Here is an 18317-nt window from a genome sequence, read left to right as displayed (position 1 = left end):
GTGTTGTAGATGCCATGTGTATTTAGTATCAGGTACAATATATTAACATTTTTACCAAAAAAAAATTAAACTATCCTCGTAGCTAGAGTACCACTAGCACAGTATGAGGTGGCTATTCACTATTCACTAGTGTAGTGACGCCTGAAAGAGACCAAACAGGAAGAAGATTTTCTCGTGCTCCGCGCGCGCTATCTCTCAAACAGTTTCGCGCAGCCAAAACACTGTGGGACACCCAGTAGGGTGGCTGGCTGCCAGACACGTAAGTGTTGGGGGCCCGGCCAGGTCCGGATAGCTAGCTAGGTCGCTGATGACTGACAGCGCGTGCTGCATGCCAACCTTTTCTTTGGTCCCACCGCATCGTCCTTCATCTGCACTCTCCCCTCAATCTGCAACCTTTCCTTTTCTCTCCTTTGAATGGAACTCTCTTCACAAAACCATATGCCAACCGGAAAATCAAAGGAAAATAAATCACAGGGACTGTTTTGTTTGCCCAAGATTGCCACGTCAAATTAAGCTTAAAGTCTCACCAACTTGGTTAGCCACCGCTACTCCTTCCCACTCTCAAAAGCATAGTCCGCTTTTTTTGCCAGGTCAAACTTCATAAAGCTTCACTAAGTTTATAGAGAAGAAAAATATACACATCCATAACACCCAATAAATAGCATTAGATAAATTGTAAAAATATTGTTTATATTTTATTCAATGGGCATTATGGACATTGCTATGGTTCTCTTTATATAACCTTGCCAAACTTTACAAAGCCTGAATTTGAGAAAATCTATACACACTATATTTTTGGACGAAGTGAGTATGGCAAGATTTCATTAAGCATGCCAACACATGAGTATAAGCGAGTGAACTAATTTAGATAAGTCCTGGGAAATCATATGTTAAAATATGACATTATTAACCATAGATCTGGCTGTCTGATGCTTATGAGAACGGTCAAAATTTGAATAGGAGAGGGGCGATAGGCTTGGGGCCTGATGGGCGTTCTCGGCGGTGTGCCGACTTGTGGCGTGCTGCCCCATCCTGCCCCTTTCCGCTGGTCAGACGTTAGACGCGAGGAGGACTCCATGGAGATGGATGATGAGCTCTTCGAACCTCCTGCACGCACCACCCTTGGCGAGTTACTCTTCGCCGCCAAGCCGGACAAGCGTCAAGTCCACCGTCGTCCCGCTAGGTGTCACATCCCAAATTTTCCCTAAATTTAGGATGTGCATTTAGAAGCATTGAATCCATGATTTCATTACATATTTGATTTTGGAAATCAAACATGACCAATTCTTAAACACTAAGTCAATTTAAAGCTTAATCAGTGGTCATGAGTGTAAGGGCATCTTCTGCCTTAGAGTTTTGGTGATGATGGCAACACACGTGTGGACTAATCGTGCGTTCTAGTTCTCTCAGGTACACATTGTGTGGCACAAGACGGTTAGGCCTTCCCTCTATGCGGAAAAGACCGAAGACGGAGATTCCGACGTTTTTATTCCCTTGGTCGTAGGATATCCATACTATTAAGAGGGAATCCACATCGGAAGGTATTGGGTGAATCACTTCACGTACACATTCTCTGCACCCACCATATAACCTTCGTTCGAGGAGAGAGAGGTTCCCCAAAGTCCTCTGTCTCTGTGCAGTTCTGCCCATGGGTAGTTCCGGTCATTCCACCACTCCAAGTTCCGGCTTGTCTTGACAAACCCGTACTACCGGTGTTCAGGGCGGTAGTACCGCCTCGGACTCCACCACCCAGGGACTGCTGGCCCAGCAGTAGCTCCGGCCCAACCACCGCTCTAACTACCGGCATAGGGTGATTCCCTTCTAGTTGTGAAGCGGTAGTCGGGAGGTGGTGGGACGGTAGTTCCGGTATGTTCCGATATACCGGTACTACCGGTTGCCTCACCGGAAGTACCGCCCTGGTGCCCTAGCAGGGGTTTCCCGCATTCACCGGTTGTACCGGTGTCTATTGCGGAAGTACCGCTCCCATGCATTCCTGCGCATAACGGTTGGATCTGAGGGGACTATTTAAGGAGGTGCTTCTCCCACCTCCCACATACCTCTTGCCTCTCTCTCTCCTCCATTACTGCCATTGAAGCTATCTTGCCCGATCTCTCTCTCTCTAGCCACTCAAACTCGTTGATTTGCTAGGGATTGAAGGAGGAGACCGAGATCTACACTTCCACCAAAGGATATTTGATTCCCCCATACTTTCTTGTGTGGTTTTTGTTACTGTTGGGTGCTTGGGCGCCCTAGACGGAAGAGGTCACTTCGGAGCCACATTCCATTGTGGTGAAGCTCCAGGGTTTCGTTGGGAGCCTCCAATTAAGTTGTGGAGAGAGCCCCAACCTTGTTTGTAAAGGTCCGGTTGCCGCCTTCAAGGGCACCAATAGTGGAATCACGACATCTCACATTGTGTGAGGGCGTGAGGAGAATACGGTGGCCCTAGTGGCTTATTGGGGATCACTGTGCCTCCATACCGCTCCAACGGAGATGTACTTCCCTCCAAAGGGAAGGAACTTCGGTAACACATCTTCGTCTTCACCGGCTCCACTCTTGGTTATCTCGTACCTTTACTTGTGTAAGCTTATCTTGTGTTGTATCCCTTGCTTGCTTGTGCACTTGTTGTTGTTGCATCATATAGGTTGCTCACCTAGTTGCATATCTAGACAACCTACTTTGATGCAAAGTTTAAATTGGTAAAGAAAAGCTAAAAATTGTTAGCTGCCTATTCACCCCCCTCTAGTCAACTATATTGATCCTTTCAATTGGTATCAGAGCCTCGTCTCTTTATTAAGGACTTTGTCGTCCGAAGAGTATGGTTGACACCGTAGACGGTGAGGAGGAGCACCCCGGTGTGATTCCGTCCTCATCTACGGCCGATGGGGGAACCTCGGTCTCACGGGAGGAGTTCAATGTGGCTTTGGACACATTGAAAACCTCCATGACGGCCGAGGTCAAAGGCATGCTTAAGAACTTTCGTGATGGTCTTAAATAATCCACCGCATCGTTGGAAGTGGTCGATCCCACTAACAAGGTGACGGATGCTAACTCCGACAAGGGGGAAGCTACTAGTGGCAAAGTTCCTTTATCCAGTGGTAGAAATGGTAGTGCCATCTTTGCCCGTGTGGAACCTCCACTTACCTATGGAGGACCGATTCCCTCTACTCATTTAAATCATGCCGGTTCTCCTCCTAAGATTGTGAAAAATGAGGATTTTGACGCTTGGGTCTATCGCTTTAACCGTCATTTAAACCATGTTAATACTAATCTTTGGAGAATCATTGAAGAAGGTTTCTATCCGCATGATCGAAGCAACTTCACCCCTAGAGAAGCCGCGGATAATCAATTCAATGAGAATGCTCTCTTCATCATCCAAGATGCAATTCCTCCGGAAGATATTGCACATCTCTAACCCTTCATCGTGGCCAAGGAAGCATGGCACCATGTTGTTTCCCTTTACGAGGGAAGCGCAAGCATTCAACGCTCCAACTATGATGTGGTGCAAAATGAAGCCGATGAGTTTGCAATGAATGAAGATGAATAACCTCGTGAGCTTTACCGGAGATTAACTACTCTCGCGGTCTCACTCCGAGATCATGGGAGCAAGGATACGGATGACAATTGGATCAAGCGCAAGTTCCGCAAGGCCATGATGCCTTACCAAAAGGCCATGTCCTCCGTCATCCGTCAAAGGCCGGACTTCCACACCTTGTCCTCAAGTGAAGTGTTGGATGAGTTTGTGGCAATGAGGATCTTGGACAAGACCGCCGACAATGCGGTGTTGCATTCTCAAAGATCAAAGAAGCCCAACCTTGCCTTGAAGGCCAGGTATAGTGTGGAAGAAGAGGATGAAGAGGAAGAAGAGGAGAGCAATGCCGAAGATACAAAATATGCTTATCATGAGCACATGGCTCTCGCTTCAAGGCAATTTTGGAGCAAGAAGAACTCGAGGCCCAACTTCAACAAGAACAACACAAGTGGCGCGAAGGGCAAGCAACGAGTGAGGACTTGTTATAATTGTGGAAATGTGAGCCATTTTGTTGCGGAGTGCCCATATGAGAAGAGGGAAGACAATGGTGGCAAGCTCATCCGAAAAGACAAGGCCAAGTCCTTCCCCAACAAGAGCAACTTCACCAAGAAGACTCCTCCCAAGGGGTTGGTGGCACTGGAAGAGTACAATGAGGATGATGACGATGATTAAGACGGTGAGTTGGTTGCCATGGCCTCCGTTGCCATTGCGACAAATCCACGGGTGTCTCTCTTCGACTCACCCAATGATAACATCACCGCCAAGTGCCTCATGGCTAAAGCCACCAACAAGGTAACCCCCAACATCAAAACCACCATCATCACTAATCCTTCTTTGACGGATTGCATTGATGAAAATGAGGGGTCTAATGAGGAGGAAAATGAATTTGAGTCATTTATGAGTAAGCTTAAGGGTAAATCCAAGAAGCACTTTGTTGCTCTCTTGGAACAACTTGGTGAAGCCAATGACATGATCGAGGCTCACGAAGAAACCATCTCTAAGTTGGAGGGGCATAGTCGTGACTATGCCGATGAGATATCGGATCTCTCTAATGCGCTTGAGGTAGAGCGCGGTCACCGTTTGGCTCTTGAGGAGTCACACAACGTTGACCATGCTAAATTGAAGAAAGATCTTGATCATGCTCTTGTTGTATCTCGTGTGCTAAATTCCGAGAAGGCCAAACTTGGGGTTGATCTTGCTAGACTCAAGGAGAAGTTTGATATACTTGACAAGGCTCACAAGGCCTTGAAGGGTACTCATGCTAGTCTCGAAGAGTCTCATGATCAACTCCAAGTGAAGATAACCAAGGAGAAAGCCACTTTTCCTCAGATGGTTTTAATTGATAATGCAAATGCTACTAACCCTTGTTGTGAGCATATGCATCTTGTTGAGGAGAATGCTAAGTTGAAGGAGCAACTTGAGAAAGGCCTTGTGTCTTGCATACAAGGTGAGAAGAACCTCAACGACCTTTTGAGCAATCAAAGGGAAGTTGTGGCCAAGGAGGGAATTGGGTTCGCACCCAAGTCCAAGAACAAGAAGAAGAATGACAAGGCCAAACGACCTCCTCCTCTCAAGCAAACTTTTGTGAAGGAGGGAGAGGGTTCTTCCAAGGAGAAAAAGAACAATGTGAAGGGTGGCGGTGTCAAGAAGGGCAATGCCACCCCTTCCAACAAATCCGGTGACTTTAACCCTTCTTATGTGTTATGTCGTGCTAGTGATGGACATGTTTATGCTAAATTTGTTGGTTCTCCTTATGAGTACATTGAATTGTCTATTTGGGTTCCTAAGACCCTTGTTGCTAACATCAAAGGACCCATTACAAAATGGGTACCTAAAACCAAGCAGTGATCTCTTGTAGGTGTTTGCTTCCGGCGGGGGACCATGGTTGCTCGATAGTGGAGCCACCAATGGGTACTTAAAAGAAAGGACTTGGTGGTGGACGTGCACAATATCCCATCTATGCCCACCAATGTATAGTGGGGTGATGCCTCGTCTTCTAAGGTATTGGGACTTGGAAAGGTTGTCATTTCTCATGATCTCACGATCGAGAAGGTCATGCTTGTTGAGTCCCTTGCATACAATTTACTTTCCGTTCGTCAACTTGCACTCATGGGCTTTGCCACTTTCTTTGATATTGATACCGTGGCCCTCTTGTGGAGCAATACTCTTAAAGTAGCCAAGCCATTGATGACCCACAAGTATAGGGGATCGCAAAAGTCTTCGAGGATAGCATTTCACCCAAATTTATTGGTTCGACACACGGGGAGCCAAAGAATATTTATAAGCCTTAGTAGTTGAGTTCTCAATTCAACCACACCTGAGAAGTCACTTCCTTGCAGCAATATATTAGTAGCAGAGTAATATGATAATATTGGTAGCGGTGGTAACAGTGGCAATAGTAACAGTAGCAGTTCTGTAGTAATTGTAAGAACAACAGGAATATAGTCATTCAAGCAACACAATATTTTTTGAAAATCATAGGCATGGAGTAACAATGGATATTCGGATGACATTCATCATGTAACAATTACAACCTAGAGCGATACACTATAGCTCCAGTTCATCAATCATATGTAGGCATGTATTCCGTATGTGCTTGTAATAAGAACTTGCATGACATGTTTTGTCCTACCCTCCCATGGCAGCAGGGTCCTATTGAAAACTACGGGTAATTAAGGCACTCATTTTAATAGAGAACCAGAACAAACATTAAGACATAGTGAATACATCAACTCCTCAAATTGGCCATCCCCACAGAGTATCCCAATTATTGTCACTTTGGGGTCTACGGTACAGAACAATAACAGGTGCGTATAACTTGCAAGATAGGATCAAGAAATCAAATATATTCATGAAAACATCATAGTTTCATATATGAAATCATGGTGCTCAGGCCCTGGTGACAAGCATTATGTTGGAAAATGTAGTAATTTCAAAAAAATTCCTACGCACATGCAGGATCATGGTGATGCATAGCAACGAGAGGGGAGAGTGTTGTCCACGTACCCTCGTAGACCGTAAGCGGAAGCGTTATGACAAAGCGATTGATGTAGTCGTACGTCTTCACGATCGACCGATCCTAGTACCGAACGTACAACACCTCCGCGATCTACACACGTTCAGCTCGGTGACGTCCCACGAACTCACGATCCAGCAAAGTGTCGAGGGAGAGCTTCATCAGCACGACGGCGTGATGACGATGATGATGAAGCTACCGGCGCAGGGCTTCGCCTAAGTAGTGCAACGATATGACCGAGGTGGAATATGGTGGAGGGGGGCACCGCACACGGCTTGGAACAATCAACTTGTGTGTTCTAGGGTGCCCCCTGCCCCCGTATATAAAGGAACAAGGGGGGAGGCCGGACGGCCCTTGTGGCGCGCCAGGAGAGGAGGAGTCCTCCTCCTAGTAGGAGTAGGACTCCCCTTTCCTAATCCTACTAGGAGGGGGAAAGGAAGGAGGAGAGGGAGAAGGAAAGGGGGGTGGCGCCCCCCTTCCCTAGTCCAATTCAGACAAGAGGGGGAGGGGGCACACGGTCTGCCCTGGCCGGCCCTCTCTCTCTCCACCAAGGACCATGTGGCCCATTAGTTCTCCCGGGGGGGGGGGGGGGGGGTTCCGGTAACCCTCCGGCACTCCGGTTTTCTGCGAAATCACCCGGAACACTTCCGGTGTCCGAATATAGCCATCCAATATATCAATCTTTATGTCTCGACCATTTCGAGACTCCTCGTCATGTCCGTAATCACATTCGGGACTCCGAACTATATTTGGTACATCAAAACACATAAACTCATAATACCGATCGTCACCGAACGTTAAGCGTGCGGACCCTACGGGTTCGAGAACTATGTAGACATGACCGATACACGTCTCCGGTCAATAACCAATAGCGGAACCTGGATGTTCATATTGGCTCCCACATATTCTACGAAGGTCTTTATCGGTCAAACCGCATAACAACATACGTTGTTCCCTTTGTCATCGGTATGTTACTTGCCCGAGATTCGATCATCGGTATCTCAATACCTACTTCAATCTTGTTACCGGCAAGTCTCTTTACTCGTTCCGTAATGCATCATCCCGTAACTAACTCATTAGTCACATTGCTTGCAAGGCTTACAGTGATGTGCATTACCGAGAGGGCCCAGAGATACCTCTCCGACAATCGGAGTGACAAATCCTAATCTCAATCTATGCCAACTCAACAAGTACCATCGGAGACACCTGTAGAGCACCTTTATAACCACCCAGTTACGTTGTGACGTTTGGTAGCACAAAAAGTGTTCCTCCGGTATTCGGGAGTTGGATAATCTCATAGTCATAGGAACATGTATAAGTCATGAAGAAAACAATAGCAATATACTAAACGATCAACTGCTAAGCTAACGGAATGGGTCAAGTCAATCACATCATTCTCTAATGATGTGATCCCGTTAATCAAATGACAACTCATGTCTATGGCTAGGAAACTTAACCATCTTTGATTCAATGAGCTAGTCAAGTAGAGGCATACTAGTGGTACTTTGTTTGTCTATGTATTCACACATGTACTAAGTTTCCGGTTAATACAATTCTAGCATGAATAATAAACATTTATCATGATATAAGGAAATATAAATAACAACTTTATTATTGCCTCTAGGGCATATTTCCTTCAGTCTCCCACTTGCACTAGAGTCAATAATCTAGATTACACAGTAATGATTCTAACACCCATGGAGTCTTTGTGCTGATCATGTTTTGCTCGTGAGAGAGGCTTAGTCAATGGGTCTGCAACATTCAGATCCGTATGTATCTTGCAAATCTCTATGTCTCCCTTCTTTACTTGATCGCGGATGGAATTTAAGCATCTCTTGATGTGCTTGGTTCTCTTGTGAAATCTGGATTCCTTTGCCAAGGCAATTACACCAGTATTGTCACAAAGGATTTTCATTGGACCCGATGCACTAGGTATGACACTTAGATCGGATGTGAACTCCTTCATCCATACTCCTTCATTTGCTGCTTCCGAAGCAGCTATGTACTCCGCTTCACACGTAGATCCTGCCATGACGCTTTGCTTAGAACTGCACCAACTGACAGGTCCACCATTCAATATAAATAGTATCCGGTTTGTGACTTAGAGTCATCCGGATCAGTATCAAAGCTTGCATCAACGTAACCATTTATGACGAGCTCTTTGTCACCTCCATAAACAAGAAACATATCCTTAGTCCTTTTCAGGTATTTCAGGATGTTCTTGACCGCTGTCAAGTGATCCACTCCTGGATTACTTTGGTACCTCCCTGTGAAACTAATAGCAAGGTACACATCAGGTCTGGTACACAACATTGCATACATGATAGAGCCTATGGCTGAAGCATAGGGAACACCTTTCATTTTCTCTCTATCTTCTGCAGTGGTCGGGCATTGAGTCTGACTCAATTTCACACCTTGTAACACAGGCAAGAACCCTTTCTTTGCTTGATCCATTTTGAACTTCTTCAAAACTTTATCAAGATATGTGCTTTGTGAAAGTCCAATTAAGCATCTTGATCTATCTCTATAGATCTTGATATCCAATATATAAGCAGCTTCACCGAGGTCTTTCATTGAAAAACTCTTATTCAAGTATCCTTTTATGCTATCCAGAAATTCTATATCATTTCCAATCAACAATATGTCATCCACATATAATATTAGAAATGCTACAGAGCTCCCACTCACTTTCTTGTAAATACAGGCTTCTCCAAAAGTCTATATAAAACCATATGCTTTGATCACACTATCAAAACGTTTATTCCAACTCCGAGATGCTTGCACCAGTCCATAAATGGATCGCTGGAGCTTGCACACTTTGTCAGCATCCTTTGGATCGATAAAACCTTCAGGTTGCATCATATACAACTCTTCTTCCAGAAATCCATTCAGGAATGCAGTCTTTACATCCATTTGCCAAATTTCATAATCATAAAATGTGGCAATTGCTAACATGATTCGGACGGACTTAAGCATCGCTACGGGTGAGAAGGTCTCATCGTAGTCAACTCCTTGAACTTGTCGAAAACCTTTCGCAGCAAGACAAGCTTTGTAGACAGTAACATTACCATCAGCGTCAGTCTTCTTCTTGAAGATCCATTTATCCTCGATGGCTTGCCGATCATCGGGCAAGTCAACCAAAGTCCACACTTTGTTCTCATAAATGGATCCCATCTCAGTTTTCATGGCCTCAAGCCATTTTGCGGAATCTGGGCTCATCATCCCTTCTTCATAGTTCGTAGGTTCGTCATGGTCAAGTAACATGACCTCCAGAACAGGATTACCGTACCACTCTGGTGCAGATCTTACTCTGGTTGACCTAGGAGGTTCGGTAGTAACTTGATCTGAAGTTACATGATCATCATCATTAGCTTCCTCACTAATTGGTGTAGGAGTCAGAGGAACAGATTTCTGTGATGAACTATTTTCCAATAAGGGAGCAGGTACAGTTACCTCATCAAGTTCTACTTTCCTCCCACTCACTTCTTTCGAGAGAAACTCCTTCTCTAGAAAGGATCCATTTTTAGCAACGAATGTCTTGCCTTCAGATCTGTGATAGAATGTGTACCCAACAGTCTCCTTTGGGTATCCTATAAAGACACATTTCTCCGATTTGGGTTCGAGCTTATCAGGTTGAAGCTTTTTCACATAAGCATCGCAACCCCAAACTTTAAGAAATGACAACTTTGGTTTCTTGCCAAACCACAGTTCATAAGGTGTCGTCTCAACGGATTTAGATGGTGCAATATTTAACGTGAATGCAGCCGTCTCTAAAGCATAACCCCAAAACGATAGCGGTAAATCAGTAAGAGACATCATAGATCGCACCATATCTAGTAAAGTACGATTACGACGTTCGGACACACCATTACGCTGTGGTGTTCCGGGTGGCGTGAGTTGCGAAACTATTCCGCATTGTTTCAAATGAAGACCAAACTCGTAACTCAAATATTCTCCTCCACGATCAGATCGTAGAAATTTTATTTTCTTGTTATGATGATTTTCCACTTCACTCTGAAATTCTTTGAACTTTTCAAATGTCTTAGACTTATGTTTCATCAAGTAGATATACCCATATCTTCTCAAATCATCTGTGAAGGTGAGAAAATAACGATACCCGCGGCGAGCCTCAACATTCATCGGACTACATACATCAGTATGTATGATTTCCAATAAACCCGTTGCTCGCTCCATTGTTCCGGAGAACGGCGTTTTAGTCATCTTGCCCATGAGGGATGGTTCGTAAGTACCAAGTGATTACAAAAGTCCATCAGAATGGAGTTTCTTCATGCGCTTTACACCAATATGACCTAAACGACAGTGCCACAAATAAGTTGCACTATCATTATCAACTCTGCATCTTTTGGCTTCAATATTATGAATATGTGTATCACTACTATCGAGATTCAACATAAATAGACCACTCTTCAAGGGTGCATGACCATAAAAGATATTACTCATATAAATAGAACAACCATTATTCTCTGATTTAAATGATTAACCGTCTCGCATCAAACAAGATCCAGATATAATGTTCATGCTCAACGCTGGCACCAAATAACAATTATTCAGGTCTAAAACTAATCCCGAAGGTAGATGTAGAGGTAGCGTGCCGACCATGATCACATCAACTTTGGAACCATTTCCCACGCGCATCGTCACCTCGTCCTTAGCCAATCTTCGCTTAATCCGTAGTCCCTGTTTCGCGTTGCAAATATTAGCAACAGAACCAGTATCAAATACCCAGGTGCTACTGCGAGCATTAGTAAGCTACACATCAATAACATGTATATCACATATATCTTTGTTCACCTTGCCATCCTTCTTATCCGCCAAATACTTGGGGCAGTTCCGCTTCCAGTGACCAGTCCCTTTGCAGTAGAAGCACTCAGTCTCAGGCTTAGGTCCAGACTTGGGCTTGTTCACTTGAGCAATAAATGGCTTGCCATTCTTCTTGAAGTTCCCCTTCTTCCCTTTACCCTTTTTCTTGAAACTGGTGGTCTTGTTGACCATCAACACTTGATGCTCCTTCTTGATTTCTACCTTCGCAGCCTTTAGCATTGCGAAGAGCTCGGGAATTGTCTTATCCATCCCTTGCATATTATAGTTCATCACGAAGCTCTTGTAGCTTGGTGCAGTGATTGAAGAATTATGTCAATGACACTATCATCAGGAAGATTAACTCCCAGTTGAATCAAGTGATTGTTATACCCGGACATTTTGAGTATATGCTCACTGACAGAACTATTCTCCTCCGTCTTGTAGCTGTAGAACTTATTGGAGATTTCATATCTCTCAATCTGGGCATTTGCTTGAAATATTAACTTCAACTCCTGGAACATCTCATATGCTCCATGACGTTCAAAACGCCGTTGAAGTCCCGGTTCTATGCCGTGAAGCATGGCACACCGAACTATCGAGTAGTCATCAGCTTTGCTCTGCCAGACGTTCATAATATTTGGCGTTGCTCCTGCAGCGGGTTTGGCACTTTGCGGTGCTTCCAGGACGTAATTCTTCTGTGCAGCAATGAGGATAATCCTCAAGTTACGGACCCAGTCCGTGTAGTTGCTACCATCATCTTTCTACTTAGCTTTCTCTAGGAACGCATTAAAATTCAACGGAACAACAGCACGGGCCATCTATCTACAACAACATAGACATGCAAAATACTATCAGGTACTAAGTTCATGATAAATTAAAGTTCAATTAATCAAATTACTTAAGAACTCCCACTTAGATAGACATCCCTCTTAATCATCTGAGTGATCACGTGATCCATATCAACTAAACCATGTCCGATCATCACGTGAGATGGAGCAGTTTTCAATGGTGAACATCACTATGTTGATCATATCTACTATATGATTCACGCTCGACCTTTCGGTCTCAGTGTTCCGAGGCCATATCTGCATATGCTAGGCTCGTCAAGTTTAACCTGAGTATTCTGCGTGTGCAAAACTAGCTTGCACCCGTTGTATGTGAACATAGAGCTTATCACACCCGATCATCACGTGGTGTCTCGGCACGACGAACTTTTGCAACGGTGAATACTCAGGGAGAGCACTTATACCTTGAAATTTAGTGAGAGATCATCTTATAATGCTACCGTCGAACTAAGCAAAATAAGATGCATAAAGGATAAACATGACATGCAATCAATATAAGTGATATGATATGGCCATCATCATCTTGTGCCTTTGATCTCCATCTCCAAAGCACCGTCATGATCACCATCATCACCGGCGCGACACCTTGATCTCCATCGTAGCATCGTTGTCGTCTCACCAACCATTGCTTCTACGACTATCGCTACCGCTTAGTGATAAAGTAAAGCAATTACATGGCGATTGCATTTCATACAATAAAGCGACAACCATATGGCTCCTGCCAGTTGCCGATAACTTTGTTACAAAACATGATCATCTCATACAATAAAATTTAGCATCATGTCTTGACCATATCACATCACAACATGCCCTGCAAAAACAAGTTAGACGTCCTCTACTTTGTTGTTGCAAGTTTTACGTGGCTGCTACGGGCTGAGCAAGAACCGTTCTTACCTATGCATCAAAACTAGAACGATATTTCGTCAAGTATGTGCTGTTTTAACCTTCAACAAGGACCGGGCGTAGCCACATTCGATTCAACTAAAGTTGGAGAAACTGACACCCGCCAGCCACCTGTGTGCGAAGCACGTCGTTAGAACCAGTCTCACATAAGCGTACGCGTAATGTCGGTCCGGGCCAATTCATCCAACAATACCGCCGAATCAAAGTATGACATGCTGGTAAGCAGTACGACTAGTATCGCCCACAACTCACTTGTGTTCTACTCATGCATATAACATCTACGCATAAACCTGGCTCGGATGCCACTGTTGGGAAACGTAGTAATTTCAAAAAAATTCCTACGCACACGCAGGATCATGGTGATGCATAGCAACGAGAGGGGAGAGTGTTGTCCACGTACCCTCGTAGACCGTAAGCAGAAGCGCTATGACAACGCGATTGATGTAGTCGTACGTCTTCACCGATCGACCGATCCTAGTACCGAACGTACGGCACCTCCGCGATCTGCACACGTTCAGCTCGGTGACGTCCCACGAACTCACAATCCAGCAGAGTGTCGAGGGAGAGCTTTGTCAGCACGACTGCGTGATGACGGTGATGATGAAACTACCAGCGCAGGGCTTCGCCTAAGCACTGCAACGATATGACCGAGGTGGAATATGGTGGAGGGGGGCACCGCACACGGCTTGGAACAATCAACTTATGTGTTCTAGGGTGCCCCCTGCCCCCGTATATAAAGGAGCAAGGGGGAGGCCGGCCGGCCCTTGTGGCGCGCCAGGACAGGAGGAGTCCTCCTCCAAGTAGGAGTAGGAGGACTCCCCTTTCCTACTCCTACTAGGAGGGGGAAAGGAAGGAGGAGAGGGAGAAGGAAAGGGGGGCGCTGCCCCCTTCCCTAGTCCAATTCGGACCAGAGGGGGAGGGGTGCGCGGCCTGCCCTCTCTCTCTCCACTAAGGCCCATGTGGCCCATTAGTTCTCCAGGGAGGGTTCCGGTAACCCTCCGGCACTCAGGTTTTCTCCGAAATCACCCGGAACACTTCCCGGTGTCCGAATATAGCCGTCCAATATATCAATCTTTATGTCTCGACCATTTTGAGACTCCTCGTCATGTCCGTGATCACATTCCGGACTTCGAACTATCTTCGGTACATCAAGACACATAAACTCATAATATCGATCCTCACCGAACGTTAAGCGTGCGGACCCTACAGGTTCGAGAACTATGTAGGCATGACCGAGACACGTCTCTGGTCAATAACCAATAGCGGAGCCGGGATGCTCATATTGGCTCCCACATATTCTACGAAGATCTTTATCGGTGAAACCGCATAACAACATACGTTGTTCCCTTTCTCATCGGTATGTTACTTGCCCGAGATTCGATCGTCGGTATCTCAATACCTAGTTCAATCTCGTTACCGACAAGTCTCTTAGTCGTTCCGTAATGCATCATCCCATAACTAACTCATTAGTCACATTGCTTGCAAGGCTTATAGTGATGTGCATGTTGGGGATCGTAGCAGAAATTAAAATTTTTCTACGCATCACCAAGATCAATCTATGGAGTCATCTAGCAACGAGAGAGAGGAGTGCACCTACATACCCTTGTAGATCGCGAGCGGAAGCGTTCAAGTGAACGGGGTTGATGGAGTCGTACTCGTCGTTATCCAAATCACCGATGACCGAGCGCCGAACGGACGGCACCTCCGCGTTCAACACACGTACGGTTGGGGAAGACGTCTCCTCCTTCTTGATCCAGCAAGGGGGAAGGAGAGGTTGATGGAGATCCAGCAGCACGACGGCGTGGTGGTGGAAGTAGCGGGGATCTCGGTAGGGCTTCGCCAAGCTCAGCGAGAGGGAGAGGTGTCACGGGAGGGAGAGGGAGGCGCTAGGGGCTTGGGTGCGGCTGCCCTCCCTCCCCCTCTTTATATAGGGGTCCAGGGGGGGGGGCGCTGGCCCCCTGAGATCCCATCTCAAGGGGGGGGGGGGCGGCCAAGGGGGGGACTTCCCCCCAAGTCAAGTGGGGCGCCCCCCACCCCTAGGGTTTCCAACCCTAGGCGCAGGGGAGGCCCAAGGGGGCGCACCAGCCCACCAGGGGCTGGTTCCCTTCCCCACTTCAGCCCATGGGGCCCTCCGGGATAGGTGGCCCCACCCGGTGGACCCCCGGGACCCTTCCGGTGGTCCCGGTACAATACCGGTGACCCCCGAAACTTTCCCGGTGGCCGAAACTGGACTTCCTATATATAATTCTTCACCTCCGGACCATCCCGGAACTCCTCGTGACGTCCGGGATCTCATCCGGGACTCCGAACAGCTTTCAGGTTACCGCATACTAGTATCTCTACAACCCTAGCGTCACCGAACCTTAAGTGTGTAGACCCTACGGGTTCGGGAGACATGCAGACATGACCGAGATGACTCTCCGGTCAATAACCAACAACGGGATCTGGATACCCATGTTGGCTCCCACATGTTTCACGATGATCTCATCGGATGAACCACGATGTCGAGGATTCAATCAATCCCGTATACAATTCCCTTTGTCAATCGGTACGTTACTTGCCCGAGATTCGATCATCGGTATCCCAATACCTTGTTCAATCTCGTTACCGGCAAGTCACTTTACTCGTACCGTAATGCATGATCCCGTGACCAAACACTTGGTCACATTGAGCTCATTATGATGATGCATTACCGAGTGGGCTCAGAGATACCTCTTCGTCATACGGAGTGACAAATCCCAGTCTCGATTCGTGCCAACCCAACAGACACTTTCGGAGATACCCGTAGTGCACCTTTATAGCCACCCAGTTACGTTGTGACGTTTGGCACACCCAAAGCACTCCTATGGTGTCCGGGAGTTGCACAATCTCATGGTCTAAGGAAATGATACTTGACATTTGGAAAAGCCCTAGCAAACGAACTATACGATCTTGTGCTATGCTTAGGATTGGGTCTTGTCCATCACATCATTCTCCTAATGATGTGATCCCGTTATCAAAGACATCCAATGTCCATAGTCAGAAAACCATGACTATCTGTTGATCAACGAGCTAGTCAACTAGAGGCTCACTAGGGACATGTTGTGGTCTATGTATTCACACATGTATTACGATTTCCGGATAACACAATTATAGCATGAACAATAGACAATTATCATGAACAATTAAATATAATAATAACCATTTTATTATTGCCTCTAGGGCATATTTCCAACAGTGCATTACCGAGAGGGCCCAGAGATACCTCTCCGACAATCGGAGTGACAAATCCTAGTCTCGATCTATGACAACTCAACAAGTACCATCGGAGACACCTGTAGAGCACCTTTATAATCACCCAGTTACGTTGTGATGTTTGGTAGCACACAAAGTGTTCCTCCGGTATTCGGGAGTTGCATAATCTCATAGTCATAGGAACATGTATAAGTCATGAAGAAAGCAATAGCAATATACTAAACGATCAAATGCTAAGCTAACGGAATGGGTCAAGTCAATCACATCATTCTCTAATGATGTGATCCCGTTAATCAAATGACAACTCATGCCTATGGCTAGGAAACTTAACCATCTTTAGTTCAACGAGCTAGTCAAGTAGAGGCATACTAGTGACACTCTGTTTGTCTATGTATTCACATATGTACTAAGTTTCCGCTTAATACAATTCTAGAATGAATAAAAAACATTTATCTTGATATAAGGAAATATAAATAACAACTTTATTATTGCCTCTAGGGCATATTTCCTTCACATTAAGCATAGCAAAGTCATAGCAACATAAATCTCAGAACATAGTTATGTATACTAGGGATCAAACCCTAACAAATTGACTTGATTACATGACGAATCTTTTCCATCACCATCTACCTCCAGTATGACTACGATGAAATTGCTCACTCCCGATGGTGAGCATCATGAGGTTGTTGATGAAGAAGAGTTGTTGATGACAACGACGACAATTTGCCCACTCCGGAGCTCTGGGCGGAATCCAGATTAGGTCTCCCGATGAAGAACAAGAGGTGTCGGCGGCTCCGTATCGTAAAACTCGATTAAACTTTCTCTATGATTTTTTTGTCGAGAAGACGGTACTTATGGATTTGGAATTAGGGATAACGAAGGCTCAACGGCCCCAGAAGCTCGGATGGCATTCCCCTGGGGGGCACAAGAGCTTGTGGCTCTTTTGTGGGCTTCCTCTAGTAGATGTTTGCACAAATATTTTATATATATTCCAAAGAAATCCGTAAAATTTCATCCAATTCTGAGAACTTTTTATTTCTGCAGAAAAGCAACACCAAGGTAGTTCTGCTGAAAGCAGCGTCAGTCTAGGTTAGTTTGGGAAGTTTGCACAAAGATGTTTGGGAAGTAGACACGTTCAAGATGTATCAGCGCACACCACACTTGTTGTTAATTGCGTCAGCCTTTCGACGACCTGGGCACTGCGGTGAGCTCCAAATCTAACCCTAGCTCTTAGATTTACATCCAATGCTATAGATTAGATCACTTAAATCGAAACGCTATGTTTAGAACTTGGCCATAAGATCTATATCTAGTGGCCATGTTTTAATTTTATTCTGAATCGGTATCAACCAATCATGAGCCGCCACAAGTCCTATAAATCGGATTAAATTTGTTTAAATAAGAATTTGGCAAATTTGCACAGAAGCCCCCAAAACATCATAACTAATTATTAGAAGTCGAAATTGATTGATTGTTAATTGCAAAATGATCCTTACAGAACAGGCCTTTTGTAGAAAATATAGAACCACAAATCTGAATATTTAAATTTAAATTTAAACATAACATTTTAAATCTTGAAATGGGCTTAACCTACAAACTATAAGTACAAATTAAATGATTCTTTTTACAAAATGACACTACTAAAATATAGTTTTCTCCTTAGCCATTGTTTTTAAAAATAAAATAATTTAAATTTGAATCTAAATGAAACTCAACAGAAGCTTTAATCAAAGTAAATTCAAACTAAATTAGGTCATGAAATTGAAATAATGTTTAAATGGAATAAATTAAGTTGTAACATAGTTCTGAAACTTAAGATGAACATTCAGTGAAAATTTGAACTAATTACTTAAAGAAAAAATCATACTTAAATTGAAATCAACTGAAACCTAGTTTGACTATAGCAATGTAACCATAGGTTCAATTTGAACAGAACCTTCAAAAATATAATAAATCAATTTGAACCTTA

This window comes from Triticum aestivum, chromosome 5D (genome assembly GCF_018294505.1).
Source record: "Triticum aestivum cultivar Chinese Spring chromosome 5D, IWGSC CS RefSeq v2.1, whole genome shotgun sequence".
NCBI lineage: Eukaryota > Viridiplantae > Streptophyta > Magnoliopsida > Poales > Poaceae > Triticum > Triticum aestivum.
The sequence above is the reverse complement of the archived record's forward strand: the minus strand, read 5'-3'. Positions refer to the sequence as shown.